The sequence below is a fragment of the Leptonychotes weddellii genome, chromosome 2, assembly GCF_054177405.1.
Source record: "Leptonychotes weddellii isolate Sample4059 chromosome 2, ASM5417740v2, whole genome shotgun sequence".
NCBI lineage: Eukaryota > Metazoa > Chordata > Mammalia > Carnivora > Phocidae > Leptonychotes > Leptonychotes weddellii.
Genome location: NC_138370.1, coordinates 76123033 through 76129121, shown reverse-complemented (window position 1 = coordinate 76129121; position 6089 = coordinate 76123033).

The window sequence follows — 6089 nt, the reverse complement described above, 5'->3', positions numbered from 1 at the left end:
ATTTAAAAAGGATAGGTACTATGAAAAAAAAATGATGAAAGTCAGAACACTTCTAGGCAATTTAGTGTAAATAAAATCAGAACTCCAGAATAACACCACAATGCTGATGGGGGAAGAAAAAATAATCCAAGAAATAATGGTAGAAACTTTCACTCAATTAAGGAAGAGACTTGAATATGCATATTAAAATGGGACCAGTGAGTTTCAGAAAGAATTTATGGGTGAAAAGTCACACCAAAATAAACTCAGATCAAAAGTTTTATTTCAAAGTTAAATTTTAAAATTCTACAAGCTTCTAGCAGATCATTTTTACCAGAAAATGGAATAAAAATTACACTTATCTATGAAACTAAGTTCTAAAAGACAGATGTATATGTCTGAAATAGAAAAGGACAGGGGCGCCTGGGTGGCTCAGTCCTTGGGCATCTGCGTTTAGCTCAGGTCATGGTCCCAGGGTCCTGGGATTCAGCCCCGCATTGGGCTCTCTGCTGGGCGGGAAGCCTGCTTCTCCCTCTCCTACTCCCCCTGCTTGTGTCCACTTTCTTCCTGTCTCTCTCTGTCAAATAAATAAATAAGATCTTTAAAAAAAAAAAAGGAAATAGAAAAGGACATAGTCCTAGAAATCTTTCATCAGCCAAACTACTGTTCAATTAGATGGTCATTTTCAGACTTAAAACTCTGATAATATATACTGATCATATAGTCCTCTGAAAACAATTACTTGTAAAAGTAACCAAGCTGAATGGGGAGAATAATCCAAACTAAAGATTTTAAGAATGGGGAACACATGGTACCAAAACAAAAAAAAAAAATTAAAGCTAGGAAATTACATAATTAAAAGTTAGATCTAAATAATCATTAAAGTAATATTTTGCCCAGGGATAAATCCATGGCTATAATTTTACTCTTTGTCTGTGTGTGTGTGTGTGTGTCATTAGTAATATATTAAGCCTAGGATGTAAGATTTTCAAATCATAGGAAAAAAAATCAACAAAACTGAATATTTTTGATATTTTATAAATAATTTAAGCATTTTTTTCAAAAACCCAGGAAGGAAATAATATAATCTCCTAAGCATTTGTTGAACTCAGATGGAGAAATAGAATAAATTAAACTGAATATCTGAATAAAATGGATGTCTTACTAAAAATGTGTGAATTAACAAAATAAAGAGGATTAGAAAGTGCCTGGGTGGCTCAGTTGGTTAAGTGACCAACTCAAGATTTTGGCTCAGGTCATGATCTCAGGGTCATGAGATTGAGCCCTGCGTTGGGCTTTGTGCTCAGTGGGGAGTTTGCTTGAGATTCTCTCTCTCCCTCTCCCTCTTCCTCTGCCCCTCCTCCCACTTGCATCCACAGGCATGCGTGCTTTCTCTCTCTCTCTCTAAAATAAAAAAAAAAAATGAAAATTAAAAAAAAGAAGAGTAGAAGATTGAGCTAATGCTGTGGAGAAAATCTTAAAAATATTATCAATTACTCCAAAGGATAAATAGACATAAAGTCTTTATGGTAAAAATCTATGAAATCTTTAATGCATAGATTAAAAAATATTACTAGTTTTTATAACAACACTAATTTTTGTAAAAGCTAGAAGAGGCTTAGCAAATATTGGGATGAATCCTAATTCATCAATAGGAAATAAGATGACAAGTTTTGTGTATGGGTAGGTTTTTTTGTTTTATCAGGTTGTTCCTTTTTTTTTTTAAGAATAGAAAATGATATACTGATGTATGTAAGCTGTTCCAGTATACCTTTCACCAACGTTACAACTATTATTTGCTCCATAAATTAGCTCCCTAGAACCTGCACTTGCCAAGGCCACTAAAATTAACACACTTTTTCAAGTTATTATCAGAGGAGACAGAGAAGGCACCACTACAGACCAGCAAATGCCAACAGTTTTCAAAAGGAGAACACATTAAACAGTGAAAATCAAAAGAAATTGCCACAAAGTTGATGAAGGTAGTTAACTGAAAAGTTCATAGTGGATGGCAAGTGTGAAATCCCCCACACATGTACTGAATTCTGTCCCTATAGCCCCTCTCCCCAGTCCATCTGCTTCATCTTGGAAAACTTAAAAGTTTCTAGTCTATGAAACTTCCAATTTTAATAGATGTTACAAGGTTTCCCCCTTACTCATTATATCTCACATTTTATTAAGTTTAATAAAAAACAAACTAATATCATGGGAATACTGCTACAGTTTATATGTTCACAGGAACCCATATTATCTCCTTCTAATTAAACAGTTTCTTAAAGTAGTGGTTTAAATAACATCTGTTCTAGAATTTGTTCATATGATTTACTACATCTTGATTAAAATAATATTTGCATTAACTTTTATTTGATAGTTTATGTTTGGTCTTTTTATTTCTTGTTTATAAGCTCATTCATAGGGTACTATATTTCCCAGAATTTTCCCTCAACTCCATTTACAAGGTTCTCTTCAGTTTATATATTTGATCTTGAGAAAAGTACATAATTAAGAAGTAATGGTTCACAGAGAGAGTTTCAATGTTCCTTTTCTTAAACATTAGTGCCCTGAGGGATCCAGTCTTAACCTACTCCAGTGTTTGTAATTGCTATGTTTCAGGTAAATGAGTATATTCACCATTACAGTTATGTAATACCATCATTATGCTCTTTCTCCTTTTACTATTTAAGATATTAAATAATGTTAAATAAAATACATCTTAATTTATTTAGAATACATGTTATTTCATTTTAAATATTATCATATACCTCATACTCCATATACCGCTTATTTCCATAAAACGTTTACACTTGCCACACAGAAGAGGAATTTTATCTAATTTTCTAAATATAAATGAAATATATTATTGGACTATTTTAACTCTTCATATTTACTTAATTATTATCATCAGTTTATTTCCCTTAAACTGACAATTTCATACTTAAAAAAGTCCAAAATTGTTATATTTATTGCATGAAACCTACTTTTCATATTGTACTTCCTTTCTGATATCAGCTTTTTCAACTGGGTACTGAAGTTAGAAAATCCTAACTCATGTTTGACATTTCTCCCTTTTCAGTCCCACATCCAATCTCTCATCAAATCCTTTCTATTTGACCTTATAAACATATCTTCATGGTTTTTAGATTTTCTTCTCCTAAGTATCACTGGCAATATTTTTTTTTCTTTGTTCCATTTTTATTTCACCATTTTTAAAGCTTTACATTCCATTTATATTCTTAGTTACTAATCTGTATATTTTTCTGACAAAGTTTAATATTAATCATTAATAATATCTCCCTCCCAAACAAGAGCAAATAAACAAACAAAAACAAAAACAAAAAACAAAAAAACTTAGCATATTTTTACTTTCATCTAATTTCACCTTCTACACCATTATTTATCATGTTGCTGTCTTCTGGAATTTTTGAGCTTGTTATTAAATTTTAAAAAGTTAAAATATCAGCTATTTATAATTACTAATGTTTATAATAAGTCCATTATTCACTATTACTTCTTAAGTGCCACTATTGCCTTCTGAGTATGTATTTGCTCATGCTGGAGTCAATCTATGAATAGTTCTTACAAAGTGGTTGATAGGCTATTTATGGTAAACCCTTATGTTTAAAAATACCTTTCTTTCACTCTCACTGTTGAATGATAGTTTGGGTATAGAATTCTACGTTGACAGTTATTTCCTACCACACCATGAAGACACTGCATCATTGCTGCCTTGCATAAAATGCCACAGAGAAATCTAAAGGAAAACTATGGGTTAAATATCTTCATTTTTATATAATTTTTTAAAATTTTCTCTTTATCCTTAATGTTAAAAAATTCAGTAGTAGAATGTGCTTGCTTCACTATTTTTACACTTCATTCTACCTAGGATTTGGTGCTGTGCATGTGTGTCTGTATTTACTCTAAAGATTATATCTTTCTTTCTACAGCTCTGAGAAATGATTATCCATTTAATAGAGTTAACTGTATTAAATTATAACAAAAATACAGAAAAGTACATAAAATGTTTGTGTCCCCCATTCCTCCAAATTCACATATTCAAGCACTAACCCACAGTGTCACTCTATTTCAAGATGGGACCTCTAAGGAGGCAATATTTTTTAAAACTGAATTATACTATAGTATCACAGTGACAGTCTCTTCATCCCAACACACCATTCTGTGTCTAATACTTGTCTCTTAACAACCTGATGATGTAACTCAGTTTCAAAATCCATCTGTAATTCCAAAATTTAACTAAGATAAAAGTCCAAATCAATAGTATGGAAGTTAATGTGATGTGGTACAGCATGCTTCATCTGACCTCTATACCTCTGTGAATGCCATTTTCTATCTCTATTGTACCATGTACCATCCCAACAATGGACTTCTCAAGCTCATACTGCCAAAATTCAGGTCAGAAGTTACATCTTTTAGAAAAACTGTGACTTTTTTTTTTTTTTTTTAAGCATGAAGACACATGCTTGCTCAGCATAGATATTGTATTTCCTACCAGACATCTTTGAAATTATGTAGCTAGTAGATGAAGTTTGGAGCAATGAAATGTAAGTAAAAGTACCACACAGAAGCTTCAGGTAACCTTTCTTTTTTTTTTTTTTTTTTTTTTAAAGATTTTATTTATTTATTTGACAGAGAGAGAGCACAAGTAGGCAGAGTGGTAGACAGAGGGAGAAGGAGAAGCAGGCTCCCCGCTCAGCAGGGAGCCCGATGCGGGGCTCGATCCCAGGACCCTGGGATCATAACCTGAGCCGAAGGCAGACGCTTAACGACTGAGCCACCCAGGCGCCCCCAGGTAACCTTTCTTTAAAAATGATTGATGCATGCCCCGTGCTCCTCTTTTCCTGACACCTTTTTGATGGCTGGAACATCAGTATGATGTCCCTAATAAGAATAAGATGACTGGTATTCTATCAATTATCCAGGATGAAGGCAAGTACTGTGCCTTGCAATGAAGAGCTGGAATGAGCCTGGGGCTCTGAGGAAAACTCAGCCAACATACTATCCCTAGGCTGTTTCCAGACTTTTAGTATATGAATCAGAAATAAAAATCTTGGGGCGCATGGGTGGCTCAGTCGTTAAGCATCTGCCTTCGGCTCAGGTCATGATCCCAGAGTCTTGGGATCGAGCCCCACATCGGGCTCCCTGCTTGGCGGGAAGCCTGCTTCTCCCATTCCCGCTCCCCCTGCTTGTGTTCCCTCTCTCGCTATGTCTCTGTCAAATAAATAAACAAAATCTTAAAAAAAAAAAGAAATAAAAATCTTTCTCATGTAAAACACTGATAAATTTGGGCCTCTTTTATCTGCAACTGAAATTCATATTAGGATCCATTCCTCAATTCCAAATTGTTACCTTGATTTAGTCAGCACCCTTATTACCATTTACATATTCACTTATTACAATGATCTCCCTGCATTGCAATTGTTTTATACGAATTTCTTCTAGTCTACATGCTCAAAATATTATGAGAAGTTGAAGTACATTTTAATAATTAATATTTTATTTACTTGACGTTTCATATATTTAAATGTATTTCAACCACTTAAGCATTTATTGAATGTCAGGCACTACAATAAATATGAGAGATAGAGATAAATATTACACAGCCTATTTTTTTATCATTATCTAGTACAATCCTTTATAAATAAAAGGTGATAGAAATCTTAATTGCATGAATAAATCATATGAACTCCTAAAAGAACTGTGATGTTAGTTCGTGTAACCTATTTATACTAAGCTAAAGACTATTCAGCTTAGTTGGTAGAATGTGAAGTTACCCTTAGCCGAATTAGAGTACTGTGACCCAACTCAAGATCAGAGACCAACTCAATATCAGAGAATGAAAACAATTCAGCTATCTGCAGTACTGTCCAAAGCCAGTTAAAACATACTGTGCAAACATTAGGTGAATTTAATTCCAAAACAAGATAGTACAAAATAAAATACAAACATTTACATGAAGTTTAAATTGATATGTCACCATCCTAATTTCAATTTCAAGGAAAGAACTAAAGAGACTTAAGTGACAGTCTCATAAAAATGTTAAAATTTGTTACCAAAATGCCAATTCATATAGTTAAGATGAATTTTTTTTTTAA